The following is a 21,720-nucleotide window of genomic DNA, read 5'->3' as shown; positions in this document are numbered from 1 at the left end:
GATTACCTATGTGCCCAGTCATTATACATAGTCCCGCCCTCCACCCAATCAACTCTCCACCCAATCACCTCTCCACCCTTCCCCGTGCCTATGGTATAAGTTCCCACACTGAATATGGCCACCAGCATAGCCTGATGAAGGAGCATGCATGCTCCGAACACGAAGCACCGCCCGCCTCACCCCGCTCCCAGAAGTGAAGATGCATGTCAGCACGGCGCTCCACGGAGGATCCATGACCCACATCCTAGCCGCCCGGATGCTCTGAGGACCCTCAGCACCACCAGAACAGCTACCAGGACCCAGGTCACAGGAATCACATCCCAGGAACCCCCCCACTGGCCCGTGACACCCACATCCCCTGGGAGCACGCGGATGAAACTACTTTATATGCTGGTTTTTAGCAACTCAAATGTGAGTGTTTTTATCTATTGTAATAAATATTTTTAACATACATGCTGCACTTAGAGGGCGCCATCCTCCTTTCTTTTTTATTGTTCCAGAGCTTCTTCTAGCTTTTATAAACTGGCTGCCTTCCATTTTCTCAGCATCATTTTATCCTTACATGGACTAATACCTGAATTTGTTGTGAGACATTAACTATCATCACCAAGTTCCCCTTCTCAGGAACCCCAACCCACCCCCTTCCCCCCACCTTTTTTGTTTATGTATACCTGGCTATAGCCATTGTGTGCCATATTAACCCCTTCATTGCTTATTTATTTCCTCTTAAGAGGGGTGGTGGGAACAGAGGCAGAGGGGTGGTGGGAACAAAGGCAGAGGGGTGGTGGGATCAGGCAGAGGGGTGGCTGGGATCAGGCAGAGGAGTGGATGGATCAGTGGCAGAGGGATGGCTGGGATCAGGCAGAGGGGTGGTGGGATCAGGCAGAGGGGTGGTGAGATCAGTGGCAGAGGGATGGCTGAGATCAGGTAGAGGAATGGTGGGATCAGGCAGATGGACGGTGGGATTAGAGGCAGAGGGATCAGGCAGACAGATGGGGGGGATCAGAGGAAGAGGGATCAGGCAGACGGATGTTGGGATCAGGCAGACAGATGGTGGGATCAGAGGCAAAGGGATCAGGCAGAGGGATGGTGAGATAAGGCAGACGGATGGTTGGATCAGGCAGACGGATGGTGGGATCAGAGGCAGAGGGATCAGTAGATCTTTGTCATGTTATCTGTAAACAAGGCGGATCCCCATTCTGACAAAGGCAGATCCGCCCGCAACTGCGCCTGGGCGAGCCGACATACAATGACGGCAATTTGTCCAGGAGAGCCAACCTGCTGCAGTACAACTGTGGCGGCTGGTTTTAAAGTGGTTAAGAAAGAACCCGCGTAAATCTACAAGCGGCTCCTACAGGGTTGCAATACACAATGGAGAGTTAAGGGCCCCAAGGTACACAAGGTACTCTTTGGTTTCTTAAGTACAGCTTTGCTTTATTGCTCATCAAGGAGGTAAGATATAGTCAATTTGACTCTACAGACAGTGGTATATGGAAACATAAAGCAAGTGAGCAAATGGTTCTACTTTTAAAATGTCCATGTGGTAAACAGCACTGTTTAAGAAACCCCTTATTGAACACCGCTACCTCCATGCATCAGCAGTGCGGTTACCAATATTTCCAGTTGGATGTGAGGACATCACAGACTAATTCTCCATTCAACATGTTTCACTAAAAAAACTTACTTCCTCAGGTATCTATCCCATGCTGTCATCTGGGCAACCTTATACACAAAAATAGGCTAATAAAATTTTTAAATGTTTTATGCTATGCAGCCTCTTCTCTCTTATTCTTTCTGAGCTGCTAATGAAAAAAGAGCATGCACATCGGAGGATGAAAAAGGAGTAAAGAGAGAGTGGGTCCAGCTAAAACACAAATTTTGACCAACTTAGCTTATCCCTTAGGTGGTGCACTGTGGTGAAAAGTCCCTGAAATTGAAGGAGGATACAGAGAAATAATTGAAAATTGTTTAAACACATAAATTCCAAGGAAACTGTTTTGGAAGATAAGGCATTGTTTCATAGTGGAGTTATTTTTATGATATGCAGAGTTTTACATGCGCTTATAGTTTGTTATAGCAGATTATGATTGTTGCAATTTCAATGTATCACTTGTCATAATTGTCATTTGATGGTTTAGACCAGACTTTTTCAACCGGGCTGCCGCGACTGTCACATAAGACCAAGCTCTCCGATACCCAGCCGAACTGTAAATCAGCACCGTCAGACTGATTTCACTTAAAGTGGTTGTTTTTTTTTATTATCTCTTTATTTTATCAAATTACAATTCAATATACAAAATGATAAATAACACAAACTGCACAACACAGTTTTCTTCTTCAGAATACATTTAAACCCTTCTCCCTCCCCTCCACCCCCCCGGGCCTCCTCTCTATCGAAATCTAATAAGTTATAACCTTATCTACTTTCTCCCTAATCTCCACAAGTCATAACCTCAACACATCTCCACGTCTTCTTAAACATCTGCCAACAGTCCCACTTATCCACTGATCCTTCTCTTACTTCCAACCCGCTATATCTCAGGCTCTCCATTTCGTGTGTACCTTCTACAGCAATTACCCAGTCCCGTAATGTAGGGCTTTCTGCCTCCTGCCATTTCTTTGGTATAAGGCTTTTTGCCGCATTCAGCAAGTGAGGGGTTAATGATTCCCTATAATATTTCACAGAGCCCTCTATTCCATGGAATAAAACTATCCATGGATCCTCTAGAACCGCTTTACCTGTAATTTCCAATATCAGCTGTAAGATTTCTTTCCAATATTTTTTAATTTTGGGACAATTCTGCCACAAGTGAGCCATCGTTCCAATAAACCCACAGCCTCTCCAACACTCATATGATTTCTCCAAAATGATATATACTTAATTTGTCAGGGGTAGCGTACCACCTAGTCAGACATTTGTAGTTCATTTTGGCCGTTCTAATATCTGTGGCAGAGCTATGTGTTAAGTTCAAAATCTGCGCAATCTTGTGTTTATACTCAAGTGACCCTAATTCTATTCCCCATTTTGTTAAGAATGGCGGAACCTCCATTTCATCGATTGCCAATAGCATTCTGTAAATCCGAGAAATGTCCTTTTTTGCCTTTTTAGCTGTACATAACCGCTCAATTGGCGTTAGTTCATCGACTGTTCTAATTGGTTGAGGATTTTCCACAAAATGCTTTAACTGGAGGTAGCACCATTCATTAATCAACACTAAATCCATGTTTTGATGTAACTCAAAAAACGTGCTTATTTTCCCCATATAAGTTATACCCCTTAGTTGTACATTATCTCTTTTTATCCAGTTCCCTCCTATTATCCTTTTCCCTGGTGCAAAGTAATTGTTATCTTTCAAACAAATTAAGGGTGAATTGTATTTCCATTTGCTTTGTTTATGAATCAATTCCCATATATTAAGTGCATTACATGTATCTCGTGCGTTTTGGCTCCCAATACCCTGTGTTATGGGGGATTCAATATTAAACTATTTAACCGTGCTTCACACAAATTATTTTCTATTTTAACCCACCGTTTTTCACTTTTCTCTCTAACCCACTCCACCACTTGTGATAATACCACTGCATAATAATATTTTTTTACGTTGGGACTACTAAGCCACCTTGTTTTTTCTCCTGTCGCAAAACTGAAAAAAGATATTGTAGTGCTGACAATATTTGTTTCTGGTTATATGTGATGCTGTAAGGTTAATAAGTTGGTATATGGCACCATCTAGCGGCCAAAATATATAATTGCAGCACCTTTATGTTTCATTACTTGGGGAAGTGACATGGAAGTGTTTTATTGTTTACTTCTGGACATTAACTTGACCTACCCATGATGGCCGTAAACTCCCATAAAACATTGGGAGAACTGAACTGCATCATGGAAAGACCATAAAAAGGCTGGGAGCGGCCATCTTAGGTCTCTTGTTCCTGGGATGCGTGGCCTGCCAGAGGGCTATGTGGGTGTGTGTGTGTGTCCCACAGAGTTGCGGCCTACCCTGTGCGGAGAGGAACAGCAGCCAGCGATCCTGCCTTAGATCACAGTGTGCTGGAGCAGCAAAGTGATCGTTCCGGAGACCTGTGAAGGAGGTAACCGAGGACTCCTGGTCGTTAGTGAACGGAACGGCGTAGCAGTGCAGCTGTGACTTCAGATAGACTGAGGACTTGCGGAACAGAGGCATCCATTCATCCGAATTCAGTGCGGTGAGAGGGCTAATGCCCAGAAGTTTGTGTCACACTACACATTTTTATATTGATTGCAAAGTGTTGCTGGGACTGATAGTCCCACGGAACAAATTCAGTTGCCATTACTACAGTGCATCATTCTTCAGCATCCTATTGGTCACAAGCCTTGTGGATTACAATTATTGGTTTTATAGCTAGCAGAAGACTGAAGATAACAGGACTATTTTTATCAACGCAAGGCCTAGCATTTAGTCGAAAATAGAGTGACTGCTCTGTCTAAGCAGGGGGAGCTCCCTAGTGGTTGTTAATCCTCCTGTGTTTTTGTGTTTGCTACAGTGTGCTGGAGGTGGGAAGGTGTCCAGAGTTAAAGTGTTGCCACTTTGAACACTGGTCCCACCTGGAGACACACTAATAGGGGATCTATTCAAGAAAACCAAATATATATATGTATATTTATGTACTGAGATTGTTGTAAATATTTCCTGTGCTTTCACGCTACGTTTGTGTGTCAGCATAGTTGTTGTAACTACTTTTAATATCAGTTCAGTAAAAGAAGTAATTCTGGTTAACCACAAATTCTTGTGTGCAGTTTGTTTTTCTCCTGCAGGTGGAGCAACAAACACCCAGGTAAAGATATATATAACTGTAGTATATATATATATATATTTTGAACTATAATTTGTATCAGTATCATTACAACACTGCACTACAGCTGTGTCAAGGGGATTGAAACAGATTTAGAAGGGGTGTAAAAGATCAGAGAACAGGCCCGATCAATATCAGCAGCTCCTTCGGGGTCCTAACTACAATATTCTAGGCTTTTTATTTTGCCAAATAAATTTCATTGGTATAGATTTAAGTGTTTTAAAGTAATAGTGCGATAGTGCTATGGGCAACATTTGAAACTTATATGTGATCTTCGGGAGTAAAACCATTTTAACCGTGTTGATTCGTCCTCTCCACGAAAGGGGTCTTACTGACATTTTTTTAATTTCGTTTTAAATTTCGTCCAAAAGAGGGATATAATTAACTTTATAAATTTTTTTAAGAGAAGTCATCAACTCCACCCCTAAATATTTTAAGCCCTCCTTCTTCCATGGTTTATTTTGAAATTAGACAGTTCTTCATATTGTTTTAAAATTTTAAGTAAGTTTGGTAATGTAATCCTAGGGTTAGAAATGTAAAATAAAAGATCGTCGGCAAATGCTGCCAATTTATGTTCTCCGTCCCCAATCCTAATACCTCCTATTTCTACGTTGGCTCAAATCGTAGGTTCCAAGGGGTTCCAAGGATAGTACAAAAAGTAACAGAGAGAGGGGACACCCCTGCCTCGTTCCATTTTTCATTTCAAAGCAGGTAGACAACTTTCCATTAATTTTAATAGCAGCCGTTGGATGTTTATATAGGACTTTAATCCACTGGATAATTCTAGGGCCCAGTCCCATGAATTCCAGTGTTTTTATCATGAGTCCCCAGTCTACTCTGTCGAAGGCTTTTTCAGCATCTATCGACAGGAACAGACCTGGGGACCCATTAGCCTTTATTTCCTGAAGGAGGAGCAAGGTCCTCACTCCGTTGTCTCTCCCTTCCCTCCCCGGGATAAATCCAACCTGGTCTGGATGGACAAGTTCATTCATCAGATCTTTTATCCTTGTGGCTAAGACTTTTGCATATAATTTAGTGTCAGCATTCAGAAGGGATATTGGCCTATAACTTGAGCAGAGGGCCCCATCTTTCCCCCCCTTCAAAATGACTGTTATGGAAGCCAACAGGGCATCTCTACTCATGTCATACTCCACGCCATTGAATTTTTTTAAGTAGTAGGTCGTGAACCCGTCTGGTCCAGGGCTTTTGCCCGGGGCAGAATCTTGTAGTGCTTTAATAATTTCTTCTTCAGTTATGGGTTTATCAAGCATCCCCCTGTCACTCTCAGATATTTGGGGAAGCCCTGCTGCAGCTAAAAACTCTTCCATTTTCCTTGCTTTATCTTTATCTTGTTGCCCCGTGTGGTTTACTGAATGTAATGCTCCATAGTAACATCTAAACACATTCACTATCTCCTTTGTCTTATGTACCATTTCCGCATGTTTATTTTGGATCTTTTCTATGTAATTTATTGATTTTTTTTCTTTTTTAACATCCTGGCCAAATGTTTACTCGCTTTGTTTCCCCATTGATATCTGTCTTTTAGTATTCTATTAAATGTCCTTTTTGTGTCCTGTACCATAAGATCCTTTAGTTCAACTAAACTTTTACTTCAACTCTCAACTGATGAAAAATTTCCTGATTTTTACCCTTGTGTTTTTTATGAGCTTGTTCTAATCTATATATTTCCTCTATTACTAATTTCATATTTTTTGTTCTTTCTTTTTTCCCCCGCCCCTATGGAAATGAGAATGCCCCTAATGTAGGCGTTGTGGGCCTCCTATAGGGTAGCATAGGAAATATCTTTCGTATCATTGGACCGGAAATAGCTCTCCAACTTCTTTTGGACTATTTCTACTTCTTTTTTACTTTGTATTAATGATTAATTTAGTCGCCAGGTATAAGATGGTCTTTGTACTCCTGTTACTCTCATTTTCATAGTTACTGGGGAGTGATCGGATAACGTAGGTATTTCTATATTTATTTCAGTTACCAGTTCCAGTGATTTAAGATCTACAATTATATAATCCATTCTAGTGTACGTCCTGTGTACAGCAGGGGCGGAAAATATTTTTTTGGGGGGTACATCTATCGGGGAAATGGCTGGTGTTGGCGCTTCAATCATCACAGCACCATGGTTGTTATGGTGTCAGGATGATTGAAGCGCATTATTACTATTATTACATTGTTATAAAAAATTAAATAGTTTAACTCACCATAATGCAGAATGAGTGGGAGTCCCGAGTGTGTCACTTGCCACGTCACCTGTCACCAGATGCATATTGTCACTTGCCACGTCGCCTGCCACATGTTGCGGATTGTCCCTTGCCACATCGCCTGTCACCAGATGCAGATTGTCACTTGCCACGTCGCCTGCCACGTTGCGGATTGTCACTTGCCATGTCACTTGCCACGTCGCCTGCCACATGTTGCGGATTGTCACTTGCCACGTCACCTGTCACCAGATGCAGATTGTCACTTGCCACGTCGCCTGCCACATGTTGCGGATTGTCACTTGCCACGTCGCCTGTCACCAGATGCAGATTGTCACTTGCCACGTCGCCTGTCACATGTTGCGGATTGTCACTTGCCACGTCACCTGTCACCAGATGCAGATTGTCACTTTCCACGTCGCCTGCCACGTTGCGGATTGCCACTTGCCATGTCGCCTGCCACATGTTGCGGATTGTCACTTGCCATGTCGCCTGTCACCAGATGCAGATTGTCACTTGCCACCTGCTAAGGTGGTCTCTTGTGTCCCAGAGACAGGCAGCAGAGAGATGATGTAATCTCTCTGCTGCTGCAGCTGCCTGCATGGTGGGGGGGAACTGCAGGGATGCAGGGCGGGCGCCGGGCGGTGAGTGATGATGTCATCTACTCCCCCACCCGCCTGCTCCCTGATTGGCCAGCAGCCCGCTCACAAACACATCGAGTGGCACATGTCAGCGTCGGCTCTCTCTCACTCACCTATGGAGCCGCCCGGCGGCTCTTTTACTCACGGAGCCGCCCAGCGGCTCTCTCTCTCTCACGGAGCCACCCAGCGGCTCTTTTACTCACGGAGCTGCCCAGCGGCTCTCTCTCTCTCACAGAGCCGCCCGGTGGCCCTTTTACTCACGGAGCCGCCCAGTGGCTCTTTTACTCATGGAGCCACCCAGCGGCTCTCTCTCTCTCACTCACGGAGCCGCCCAGCAGCTCTTTTACTCACGGAGCTTCCCAGCGGCTCCTTTACTCATGGAGCCGCCCAGCGGCTCTCTCTCTCTCACTCACGGAGCCGCCCGGTATCTCTTTCACTCACGGAGCCACCCGGCGGCTCTCTCACCTATGGAGCCGCCCGGCGGGCTCTCTCACAGTGACAGTCACTCACCTGCATTTCTCGGAGGGGGCAATTGCCCCGTTGCCCCCCCTGGATCCGCCCCTGGTGTACAGGGGAGTAGAACGTATAATCTTGCGTTTTAGGATGCATGATCTTCCATACATCTGATAGTTGATGTTGGTGCATTTTCTGTTTAATCAATTTTAGTGGTGCGTTTCTAATCCCCTGTACACGAGACGTACTATCCAGTCTGGGGTCCAAGCAGAAGTTCCGAAGGAGGCTCATCACTATTGTACACCAGGCTGGCTTCCCTGTGATTAGGGCTCAGCCCGTGCTGTCATTGATTGTAAAGCTCTTTCCTAGATGATTTCTGAATATAGCTTGTGGTGTGGTACTCTATTTTTATTAGAACAAAATGAAGCTGGACTTGTTTGCATTAAAAGGTTTACAGTGTGGACTGGGGTCAGACAAGAGGAGAGCAGTTCCTGGTATCAGGGTCTTGGGATCATACTGCTAAACTATGGGATCCCTTAGTTGAGAAGTCACTTTGAACTTTCACAGGCCATGAAAATATTATTTACAGCACTGTTTGGTCCCCACACATTCCAGGCTGCTTTGTGTCTGCTTCAGGAGAAGAGACCTTAAGTATATGGGATGTGAAAGCGCCTGTGTCGAAGCTAGTTATCCCAGCACATCAAGCAGAGGTTCTAAGTTGTAAATCAGTGCAAATATAATCAGAACCTTCTTGTGACTGGTGCTGTTGATTGCAGTCTAAAAGGATGGGATATAAGGACAATAAGGCAGCTTGTCTTTGAACTACATGGTCATAATTATGCTATTAGACGAGTCAAATTTTCACCCTTTCAACCAAGTGTTTTGGCATTATGCTGCTATGATTTTACCGTGAGATTCTGGGATTTCTCCAAACCATCAGCACTTCTTGAAACTGTAGAGCATCATACAGAGTTTACATGTGGTCTTGATTTCAGCATTCTCATACCAGGACAGTTTCTCCCTTCTTTGAGTATTCCCTGGAGTACAGTCCAGTACATCTTCGATCCAGTGGGACGCCTAGGGGGTTGTTATCATCCGACCTATGACTAGGGGCAGTCCCGTGTCAGTCCAGCAGCTGTCCTTGGAAGTCAAAGTCGATTGCTTCTTGCCTCCTGCCGTTCAGTAAGCAGGCAATCCGTAAGGTGGTCGGGCACTTTTTGATTGGTGTGAAGTCACTGTGGTGGTTACCTGATCAATTTATGGGCTATTGATTTAGTATTTACTGAATGATTCACTGTTTGTTTTTCACATTTATTTTTCACAATTTGTATTATATTTTTTATTATTATATTTATTTGTGTTTTGAGCGCAGCTCCTTTTTATCCATTTATCTATTTGTGTTATTCCACTATTGAGTTGCTGCTTTGATCTATTTTCTTAGTCTAGCATGATTTTTTATTTCTATACTTCAATTACCACTTGCGTATGCTAGTATTTGTAAATAAGTTCACACATTTATTGGTATTTGCAGAATTATGCCCCGTACACCCGGTCGGATTTTCCGATGGAAAATGTCCGATCGGAGCGTGTTGTCAGAAATTCTGACCGTGTGTGGGCTCCATTGGACATTTTCCATCGGATTTTCCGACACACAAAGTTGGACAGCAGGAGATAAAATTTTCCGACAACAAAATCCGATCGCGTCAATTCCAACCGTGTGTGGCCTGTTCCGACGCACAAAGTGCCACGCATGCTCAGAAGAAATTCCGACACGGAACAGCTCGGTCTGGTAAACTTAGTGTTCGCAATGGATACAGCACTTTCGTCACGCTGCAATGTTAAAAATGGTTTAATACAGCGCACTCTCTTCTTCTTTATAATGTGACAAGAATTAAGCAGTTTTGCTGCTCATATTCACACACACTTCTCACAAACTTATTTCTTTACTATTTATCGGGATTCCCTCAATATATTTTGATTTGTCACATCTGACAACATTATTTTGTTTTTTTTGTTTTTTAAGGCTGATTATTTTTTTTTTGGTTTGTCTTTTTTTCAAGGCTTATTTTTTGTTTTTGGGATTTTTATTTGTACTCCAGAAAATTTTTGTGTGTGTGTTTTTTGTGTCAAGTTACCACAACACCATTGATATGTTGTTCTATTTAATCTGTAGAAGATTGTTTGGTGGTGTTGTCCCTTGTTAATTTCACATTTTATGTTAGAAATGTACCTGAATCCAACAAACTGTCCTTTTTGGATGAAAACACACATAGGAGAGTATAATTTTCCAAAAAAAAACTTTTATTAAGGGCTCACAACTAAACAAAGAGGGAGGCAACGCTGGAGAAACTGCAGAAATGGGTGAAGCCTTGGACCCCCCAGGGTACACATCAATTATTTTCAAGGAAAATTGGTGGCCTGAGGAGTCCATATCTAAGAGAGGGCAGTCTAGTCCAGAAGTCCCAGAGATCCGGAAAGCAGCAGATGACATCTGTGTCCCCAGGCTGTGGTCATACGAGAGACTGCAGCTTTTGTCAGGCCAGACTGAACCCAGGGCCATCACTCTCTTGTCTTCCTTCCACGCTTCCTTCCACGCTGTGGCTCTGGTGGTGGAGTTGTGGCAGCAGGAGGAGGAGGAGGATGGTCCAACTCAATATGTCGGTCTTGGGTGTTAGTTCCCCACTCATCACCGTAGTTTGGACTTTATAAATAAGTTGCTCACACAGGAGGCGTTGACCCTCCTGCATGCCCTGCAGTTTGGTGGCAGCCATGCAGGCAAAGGCCTCTTCAGGAGTGGGTAAGGCTCGGAGGGATGCAGAAGCCTCCTGAATGGGCCTGAGCGCTGAATCCTGCATGGGAGTTGTCTTCCTTGCCCTTTTGTTTGGAAGGCAGAGGGGAGGAACCTGCGATTCAGTCAGGCTGCGACTGGTCCCAGGCTTCTCTTGGCTGCCACTTAGCCCCGCCTCCTCCTGGCTGCCACTAACCCCCGCCTCCTCCTGGCTGCCACATTCCACAGCCTCCTCCTGGCTGAGGTCTTCCTGTGTATGAAAAAGGCACATATTTTTAGTATTTTAGTCATCAATCACACACAATTTTCACCTCCTGACTGTTGAAAATTGAATGTTAACAAATATAACAGACTATCCTTCTGAGCCCAGCAGTTTTCATTCTTGTCCCAATTTTGGATGCCCACTACTGTCTATTGATATGTAAAACACTTTTTTCAATCAGCAATTAGTGATCAATAATAACATCTAGTAAACATCATTTATTTATTGACCAGAAATCTGTAGAAGAATGCTATACCTGACTCCTCCACTTCTTCCTGGCTGGAAGGCCCAGGTTGGACATCGGAAGCCTCAGCTGGGGTGGAAGGAAGAGTGGAAGGAAGGGTGGAGAGGGATTCCCTGACTTCAGTGTGGTCTGACAGAAATCGCAGTCTCTCATAGTACCACAGCCTGGGGAGATAAACGTCATATGCTGCAGCTCCGGGCTTCTGGGAATCTGTGACCTTCTTGCGCTCCCTTAGATAAGTGCTCCTCAGGCCACCAATTTTGGCTTTTAAATAGGGGATGGTTGCTGTGGGGACCACCGGCTTCATCAACTCCAGCAGTTTCTCCAGCGCTGCCTGCCTCTTTTGTTTATTATTATAATGAGGATGTCTCACCTGCCACAGACAGGGCAGCTCCCTGTATTTGTCTATTAACAGGGGGAGGAAATTGTGGTCATTGAAGCCATTCATTTTCTCTGCAAGACACAACACAAGACAAACCCTAAGGTCAGACCAAACTCTCCTAATCTTGTTACAATATAGGCTTCAATTTTGAAGCAGTATAGGCCCAAGTTTAGATCTTACCTTCGTTATCACGATCGGCGCTTTCGATGCTCCTTCCTCCGCTCACAGATCGTACGTAATACGCACACGTGTTACGCTTTATACACACTGCACATGCGTGTAACTCCGCCCACCCCTGACATTCTTTCTAGTCTATTCCCCGCCCCTTTTCATTCGGCGCAGTGGGGGAAGAGCACATGGCGGAGACACAGCAGGTGCGTGCTAATTATAGCAATGAGGAGGAGGAGGAGGAAAGCCCAGAGCCTGAAACGTCACGATCCAGAAGGAGATTTAAGGCCTCAGATATGTCCTTTGGGGAGATGTTGGAGATGGTCGACATCCTGAAGAGGGCCGACTATGAGGGGAAGTATGGACCTTACCCCAACCCCAATGTCCGAAAGGCCAAGATCATGGCGAAAATGGTCAGGAGTCTGCACCGGTATTTCGGGGTACGACGATCGAAAGATCAGCTCAGGAAGTAGAGGTCGGACCTGAAATTAAGAGAACATGAGAAGTACAGAAAGATCCAGAGAGTGCTGCAAAAAAGTAAGTAGTTGTCCTGTGTTCCTATTCTTTATGTTTCTTACGTTCGTGCTGCTCCATGTGCTTTTCTTACAAGTCTACATTTTTACATGGCAAATTTCATGTTCATGGGTACATTATTCGTTCGTATCAAACATTTTTCTTTCGGCCTATAAAACACCATTGTTTAGGCCATATGCATTTGGCCACAATTTTTACGCCCTACTTGTCATAAACTATTTTGGTTGTGTAGATGGCTTTGTTACTAGAATGAAATGCAAAATAGATTCTGTGTAAGGAGAGGACACTCAGCAGCTGTTTTCACATCTGGACGCTGGAGCACTAGTGTGAGACACAAGAACACCATTTTTATTAGGGGGGGCACACAGGTGCTCCAGTGTATACTATAGGGGGGCTTCATCTGTGAAGCTTGTACCAAACAGGTAAAGTATTGAAGCTTGACAAAGGACACTGAAAATGCCACATTTTGGAACTCTGCCAAAATAGACAATTGTACCCCACCTCCAAGCAATGTTTTCTAATTATAGTTCTGCCATCAAATCACTGTGTGCTAAGTATAGCATTTTTTTTTTGACATAGGGGAGAAAAGACTCAGAGGACACCCCTCATCTGAGGAGAACACAGACCCCCCACCTCTGGAAGAAGGTGAAATCCCACCAACCCAAGAAGAGCAGGAGGAGGAAGACGTGGTGGAACTAGTCACCACAACAGGTGAGTGTCTGCGACCACAGGCTCAGGTAAGAGATGGATGACGGCATTTTTTTTATACCTTTTTTTTGGCTTTCTCTCTTTTTAGGTGATCGTGATGTTGTGGATCCAAATCCTTTCACATCAGAAAGTGCCCAGATCCTGATCGGGGAGATCATGGGGTGTAATTTAGAATTGGAAAACCTTAATAAAAACATTAATGATGTTATTCAAAAAAATAAAAACATCATTGATGTTTTGGGGCGAGTTTAAAACCCCTCCCAATCCCTTTGTTTTTTTGTGTGCTCCAATGTTCAAAATGTTTGAAAGATTTGTCGAAAAGCCTAATTTGGAGGATGCACACAGTGTGCCAACATGTGCTATCTGCCATCACGGGAGATCAATGGACGCGTTTTGGGGGTGCAACCCCTTCCTCAATAATAAAGTAGCTGAGAGGAAGGGGTTGCTCCCCCAAAACACGTCCCTTGATCCCCCATGATGGCAGCTAGCACATGTTGACATTGGGAAATTTGTGTGCATCTTCCAAATTTGGCTTTTCCTGGGGTGACTTCACCCCATCTGAAGGCAATATCAAACACAGTTCCTAAATACTCATGTCTGATATTGCCTTCAAGTTCTACCAAATGTGAACTTTGTAAGTTCAAGATTTGTGGCTTTCTTGTTGGTTTTACACATGCCTGTTTTAGCTTAAATGGACATTTATCTGTTTGATAATGCCACCCCAAAAATTGTTATACCACAAACATGTTGTTTTGTTAGAAAAAACTTTTCTAAATGCACATGTGATTGTGCAGGTATTAAAGAGATTGTTAAGCAAGAATGTGTGGATTATTGTGTCAACGCTAAAACACTTTGTTGGTGATGTCATTGCTGTTTTCTGTGAAAATGGGGGTTATTTCCTAAGGGCAAATCCTCTTTGCACTACAAGTGCAGTTTCAGTGCACTTGTAGTGCAAAGTGTCTTTGCCTTTAGTAAATAACACCCAACAGTGCTTTGTGTAGTCCGCCTATCTTTCAGCCTGGACGGGAAATCTCCAACAAGCTTACTGGGGAGTGCTGGGTCTTCATCTATGGAGCCACTGCTGCCTCTCACTCAGTGGCTCAGCAGCTCCACACGGCTTCTCCTTGTGCGCTCTGTCGGAAACACGGCGAGGCCCCTCCTTCTGTAAGGCGCATCACAACCTCATCGCAGCTAAGGCTACCAGCCTGATAACTTCTCGTCAACCCACTTAAAGTGGTTCTAAAGGCACAAGGTTTTTTATCCTAATGCATTCTGTACAATAAAATAAAATGGCTTCTGTGTGCAGCAGCCCCCCTCAGCCCCCCTAATACTTACCTTAGCCCATTTCTATCCAGCGATATTGCAGGAGAGACTAGGCTGCCTGGGACTCTCCCTCCTCATTGCATATAAAATTGTTCACTCTCCTGCACTGTGTGCTAAGTCCCAATGTGTTATCAGACTCTTATCTTGACATGTTAGTATATGTGCATAATGCACACCTCGGTGCCTTCCAAAGACTGGGGAAGTCCATTTCACATATATATGGTGTACTGACTCAAATGGTAGTAACCCCTTATGAATCAATTTCATCATTTCATAGTGCCCAATGCGATCAAATGGTGGGTATATAGGTTAAGTGAAAAATAAAATAACATAAAATATCTAGTATGTATATAGTAGCACATAACCAATTGCTGACTGGTTACACATGGACCGGAATCAAATATCAGTAAACCTTACAATAAATTTCACAATTAATGTCACAATAAAAATGAGTAAAAATTAAAGAATAAAAAATGAATAAACAAAAATGAAGAGATGGATGGTGGCATATATAAATGTGCATAGATAAAACATAGATAAAACACAGATGAGAAACTAAATGCAAAAAATGGCAAAACACCATGCCAATAGCAAAATGACGGCCGCAGCAGAGAGAAGTTACTCTGACTAGGCGTCATATGATTTCCAGCAGGATAATCCGCTCGTGGGGGTACCCGAGGGGCGCGCGATAAACGATGGTGCGGTGTGTCGGTCCGACACATCGCATCTCCGATCTAGGTAAAGAGCCTATGACATAGGCTCTTTACCACGCATTCAGCTGTGTCCAATCACACCTGATCACATGGTAACCAGAAAGTGCCATTTATCGGCTTTCCTCCATTCGTGCTGACAAGGCAAGTGAAGCGATCAGCGGCTCTCCTGACAGGAGGGTTTTCGTTGATTATCAGTGCAGACCCATCAGCGATGCCCACCAGTGCCCGCCAGTGCTTGTCAGTAATGCCAATCAATGCCCACCTGTACCCACATGTGATGCCAATCAGTGCCATCAGGGATGCCAGTCAATGTCTCATCGTCAGTTCTGCCTATCAGTGCCCATCAGTTCCACCCATCAGTGCCGCCTTTCAGTGCCCATCAGTGCTGCATATTAGTGCTTCCTCATCAGTGTCCATCAGTGCTGCCCCATCAGTGCACGTCAGTGAAGGAAAAAGCTTACTTATTTACAACATTTTAGAACAGAAACAAAGAAAAATGCTTTTTTTCCAAAATTTTTGTCTTTTTTGACTGGCTAAATAGAAAAAAAAGTGGTGATCAAATACCACCAAAAGAAAGCTCTTTTTGTGGGGAAAAGAAAATAATAATTTAATTTGGGTACAGTGTCGCATGACTGCGCAATTGTCATTTAAAGTGCGACAGTGCTGAAAGCTGAAAATTGGCCTGGGCAGGAAAGGGGTAAAAGTGCCCTGTATTGAAGTGGTTAAAGCCCATATACTCTTTGAGCCTCTGTACTAATGTGTAGTAGAGGAGGTATTGATGCCAGAAAACCCCAGGAATGGTGATACTGATAAGTGATGAGTAGGGATGAGCCAACCCCCCCCCCCCGGTTGGTACTGCCCCAGGGGACATCAGTGCAAAAAAAGTTTTTAAAACCAACGTTTTTTCAGGCGCAGTGATTTTAATAATGCTTAACCACTTCAATACCAAGCACGTTTGCCCCTTCCTGCCCAGGACAATTTTCAGCTTTCAGCGCTGTCGCACTTTGAATGACAATTGCACGGTCATGCAACACTGTACCCAAACTAAATTTTTATCATTTTCTTCCCACAAATAGAGCTTTCTTTTGGTGGTGTTTGATCACCTCTGAGGTTTTTATTTTTGTTAAACAAACTAAAAAATACCAACATTTTTGAAAAAAAAAAAAGTTTTTCTCAGTTTTTGTCATAAAATTTTGTTTTCCCCTTCACTGACGGGCACTAATGAGGCAGCACTAATGAGGCAACACTGATAAGCACTGATGGGGAGGCACTGATGTGCACTGATGAGGAGGCACTGATATGTAGAATTAATGGGCACTGATAGGTGGCACTGATGGGCACCAATAGGTGGCACTGATATGCAGCACTAATGGGCACTGACAGGTGGCACTGATGGGCACCGACAGGCAGCACTGATGGGCACTGACAGGCTGCACTGATAGGTGGTACTGATTGGCACTGACAGGTGTTACTGCTGGGCATTGATTGGCACTGTAATGGTCACTGTGGTGGGCTCTGTTTAGCACTGATTGGCACTGTGCTGGGCACTGGCAGTCTTTTATTATGGGGACACTGCTGGGCACTTATTGGCATGTGATTGGCACATCTGAGGGGGCTGTGCTGATAATCAATGTGCTGATTATCAGCATAGACCCCCCCTCTGACAGGGAGAGCCGCCGATCGGCTCTCCCTGTCAGCGCGAACCGAGGAATGCCGTTTACCGGCACTTCATGGTTCACGCGAAGATCAGCTGTGATTGGTCACAGCTGATCACGTGGTAAGAAGCCTCTGGTAAGAAGTGGTAAGAAGCCTTATCACAATTGGAGATGTGGCATGTCAGACCGACACGCCGCACTCGTGATTGCTGCACTGCGTGCCCCCCACTGGCGCACGCCGGCATGTTATTTTGCTGGACGTCATATGACGCCCAGTCAGGATAACAGAACCACTTCCCGGACGTCAATATGTTATTGACCAAGTGGGAAGTGGTTAAAGTGAAACAATAAAAATTAAACATTCTTATCATATCATGCCTGGGGGTCCCCTTAGTCTGCCTGTAAAGTGCCGCATCTTTCTCATGTGCTTTACTGTGCCGCAGCAAAATGACATTTCTAAAGGAAAAAATATAATTTAAAATTGCTTGCGGCTGTAATGTATTGTCGGCTCCTGGTAATATAGATGAAAAACCATTGAAAAAAATGGCGTGCAGTTTCCCCCCCCAATTCCAGGCCTTTCAGATCTGGTATGGATATTAAGGGGAATTCCATGCCAAAATGTAAAAAAAAAAAAAAAATGGCGTTGGGGTCCTCCCCAAAGTCCATACCAGGCCCTTCAGGTCTGGTATGGATTTTAAGGGGAACCCCGTGACAATTTTTTTTTTTAAATTGAGTGGGGGTCCCCCCAAAATCCATACCAGACCCTTATCCAAGAAAGCAGCCATGGCAGGCCAGGAAAGGGGGGGGAGATGAGCGAACGCCAGGAAAGGGGGGGAGATGAACCATACCAGGCCACTTGCCCTCACCATGGGGAGGGTGCTTTGGGGTCCCCCCCAAAGCAACTTGTCCCCATGTTGATGGGGACAATGGCCTCATCCCCACAACCCTTGCCCGGTGGATGTGGCGGTGTGTGGGCGGGGGGTTTATCGGAATCTGGAAGCCCCCTTTAACAAGGAGGCCCCCAGATCCCAGCCCTGCCCCCTACGTGAATGGGTAGGGGTACATTGTACCCCTACCCATTCACCAAAAAAAGTGTCAAAAAAGTAAAAATTACAAGAGACAGTTTTTGACAATTCCTTTATTTAAAAAAAAAGTGTCCTGCGATGTCCATCCATCTTCAATCACGGTGCCGATGGACCCGAAAAAAAAAATACTACACCTCCATGGGAGGCGTCCCGCCGACTCCTTACTTTTCACTGTGACAGCTCTTATATAGGCAAGGATGGGACCACCCGCTGACATAACTGGATAACCCCACCCCCACTCTGACAGCACATGATGTCAGAGGGGGTGGGGTCACTCAGTTACATCACTAGGAGGCCCCGCCCTTGTCTATATAACAGCTGTCACAGACAAGAAACAGCAGTCGGTGAAACCCCATCGAGACGGAGGGTTTTTTTTTTTGTCCGCCTGCGCCGTGATTGAAGATGGATGGACATCATGGGACACTTTGTTTTTCTTTTTTAATAAAGGACTTGTCAAAAACTGTGTATTGTGGTTTTTACTTTTTGATACTTTTTTGGTGAATGGGTACAATGTACCCCTACCCATTCACATAGGGGGAGCTAGGATCTGGCCAGATTCCAATAAGACCCCCACAACCAATGGCCACGGTTGTGGGGACGAGGCCTTTGTCCCCATCAACATGGGGTCAAGGTGCTTTGGGGGGACTGGACCCAAATAAGGGTCTGGTATGGATTTTGGGGGGAACCCCACGCCAATTTTTTTTCATTTTGACGTAGCGTTCCCCTTAAAATCTTAAGATCTATTGTGGACGCTGGTCAACACATCGCCACTATTCCCCAGTCCTCCCTTGCCAGAGATTGGAAACCAATTACGGTTTCCAAATTTAAGATTTTTCTGGGCCTTTCCCTCAACATGGGCATAATTAAAAAGAGTGATTTGCAGTCATATTGGTCCACTGACCCAATTTAACATATGCCCTTGTTCTCTGCCTCCATGACCAGGGCACGATACAAGCAGATTTTGCGGTTCATGCACTTCAACAACAATGAACTCTGTCGTCCTCGTGGAGACCCTGAATACGATCGGCTCTACAAAATTCGGCCCCTCGTAAACCACTTCAACCAACGTTTTGCAGACTTGTTTACTACCCATCAAGTTGTCTGCGTTGATGAGTCCCTGATTAAGTTTTCTGGCCGCTTGTCATTCAAACAGTACCTTTCCCAGCAACTGTGCCAGATACGGGGTCAAGATGTATAAGCTCTGTGACAGGGCCACAGACTATAGATGTAGTTTTATGGTTTACGAGGGCAAAGATAGTCACGTAGAGCCGACAAACTGCCCTGACTACATAGGAAGCACTGGCAAGATTGTGTGGGACTTGGTGTCACCCTTATTCGGAAAGGGGTACCACTTATATGTGGACAATTATTACACGAGGGTGCCACTTTTTAGTCACCTTTTTGATCATCAGATTGGAGCATGTGGCACCTTGCGACCTAATCACGGGGGCTTTCCCCAGCGGGTTGTAGATTCCTGTATTAGGCTGGGGGAGAGAGCATGCTTGCAGTGTAATAATTTGCTCGCTATGAAGCGGAGGGATAATAAGAATGTTTTCGTTCTTACCTCCCTTCATGCAGACACGACGGTCCAAATAACTATGGTGACTGGTGTTGTGGAGAAACCCCTCAGTGTCCACGAATATAAAATCAATATGGGAGGGGTGGACCTCAACGACCAGTTGTTGGCGCCGTACCTAGTCGCCCGTAAGGCCAGACGCTGGTATAAAAAAGTGTCTGTATATTTATTTCAATTGGCTTTGCTGAATGCTCATGTGCTATACAGAGCTTCAGGACGGACTGGATCCTTCCTTAAATTCCAGGAAGAGATCGTCAGAGCCATTCTTTTCCAGATGGTGCTACACCTCACCTTCCCAATCCAAATGCAGTAAGCTGGATGCATGAGAGGCATTTTCCTTATGTCCTCCCGTGTACCCCTACCCAACGAGCCCCCAAAGAAAATGTTGTGTCTGCAGAAAGCGCGGATATAGTCGTGACACCCACTATTATTGTCCCTCCTGTCCTGACAATCCTAGTCTTTGCATTGGTGAATGTTTTGAACGCTACCATACACTAGTTGAGTTTTAGCGCAGGGAACAGCACTGCACAGACTAGGACACACTTTCACAGGGTCTCCCAAGATGCCATCGCATTTTGAGAGACCCGAACCTGGAAACTGTTACAGTTATAAAAGTTACAAAAAAAAGTGTAAAAAAAAAAAATAAGTAAAAAAAAAAAAAAAAACATAAAAAAATATAATATAAAAAACCCAAAAATAGTTGTCGTTTTATTGTTCTCTCTCTATTCTCTCTATTGTTCTGCTCTTTTTTTAATGTATTCTATTCTGCAATGTTTTATGGTTATTATGTTTTTATCATGTTTGCTTTATAGGTATGCAATTTTTTTATACTTTACGGTTTACTGTGTTTTATTGTTAACTATTTTTTTGTTTTCAGGTATGCCATTCAGCTGCAGAGTGGATTTATTTATCTTGACAGCAACAGCGTTTGCTCCCACGATACATAAAGCCGTGACTCCAGCGCTGTTGGAGATGATTTCACCACCACAGTTACATACTTCAGCATATATGCTGAAACGTGGGGACAGCAGTGGGCGGAAGAGCGATTTGCTCCTACCTTTTGCGGGAGGATGCCCCCATGCTTCGGCATATATATATTTTAAGCACAGGTTGCGTTATATGTTTTATTTTTTACTATGTTTTTTTTTGTATTTGCTTTGCAGGTATGGTAAGTCTTACTGTTATACTGTAATGTTACTTTGTTTTTATTGTTAACCATCATTTGCTTAGCAGGCACGCCAATTCAGTTGCAGCGCAGATTTATTTATCTTGACAGCAACAGCGTTTGCTCCCACGGTACATAAAGCCGTGACTCCAGCGCTGTCGGAGGTGATTTCACCACCACAGTTACATACTTCAGCATATATGCCGAAGCGTGGGGCCAGCATTGGGCGGAGGAGCGATTTGCTCCTACCTTTTGCGGGAGGATGCCCCCATGCTTTGGCATATATAAACAGTGCATGTATGCCCATCATTAGAAGTGGGTGGATGAAGGGAGGTATTCTAATGGTGGGCATACACACTGATCAATCTCTTTTTTTCGTTCAGCCCACAGGCTGCATGAAAAAAAGTTTACAATATATGCCCAACAAGACCAGCAACATACTGGTATGTTGCTGGACTGAGTGGTTATCCAGAATGATGCCTGCAGGTTTAGGTATCATCTTGGTATCATTCTTTTCAGCCAGCGGTCGGCTTTCATGTAAAAGCAATCATAGCGGCTAATTAGCCTCTAGACTGCTTTTACAAGCAGTGGGAGGGAATGCCCCCCCACCATCTTCCAAGTTTTTCTCTGGCTCTCCTGTCCCAACAGGGAACCTGAGAATGCAGCCGGTGATTCAGCCAGCTGACCATAGAACTGATCAGAGACCAGAATGGCTCCAAACATCTCTATGGCCTAAGAAACCGGAAGCTACGAGCATTTCATGACTTAGATTTCGCCGGCTGTAAACAGTGCCATTGGGAATTTGGGAAAGCATTTTATCACACCTTGGTGTGGTCAGATGCTTTGAGGGCAGAGGAGAGATCTAGGGTCTAATAGACCCCAATTTTTTCAAAAAAGAGTACCTGTCACTACCTATTGCTATCATAGGGGATATTTACATTCCCTGAGATAACAATAAAAATGATTAAAAAAAAAAA

General features: G+C 44.3%; 1 protein-coding gene and 1 pseudogene across 4 annotated transcripts in view; one reads left to right on the top strand and one right to left on the bottom strand.

Annotated features, from left to right (window-relative positions):
• CHADL (chondroadherin like) overlaps positions 1 to 21,720 on the bottom strand; it is an 888,529-nt gene that overhangs the window by 533,893 nt on the left and 332,916 nt on the right. The gene's annotated exons all lie outside the window — the stretch shown is intronic.
• Positions 3,035 to 9,270, top strand: LOC141102412 (peroxisomal targeting signal 2 receptor-like; annotated as a pseudogene).

Source organism: Aquarana catesbeiana, linkage group LG07 (assembly GCF_042186555.1).
Source record: "Aquarana catesbeiana isolate 2022-GZ linkage group LG07, ASM4218655v1, whole genome shotgun sequence".
NCBI classification, from domain to species: Eukaryota; Metazoa; Chordata; class Amphibia; order Anura; family Ranidae; genus Aquarana; species Aquarana catesbeiana.
Note: the sequence above shows the minus strand (reverse complement) of the source record. Positions and strands in the feature narration are given on the sequence as shown.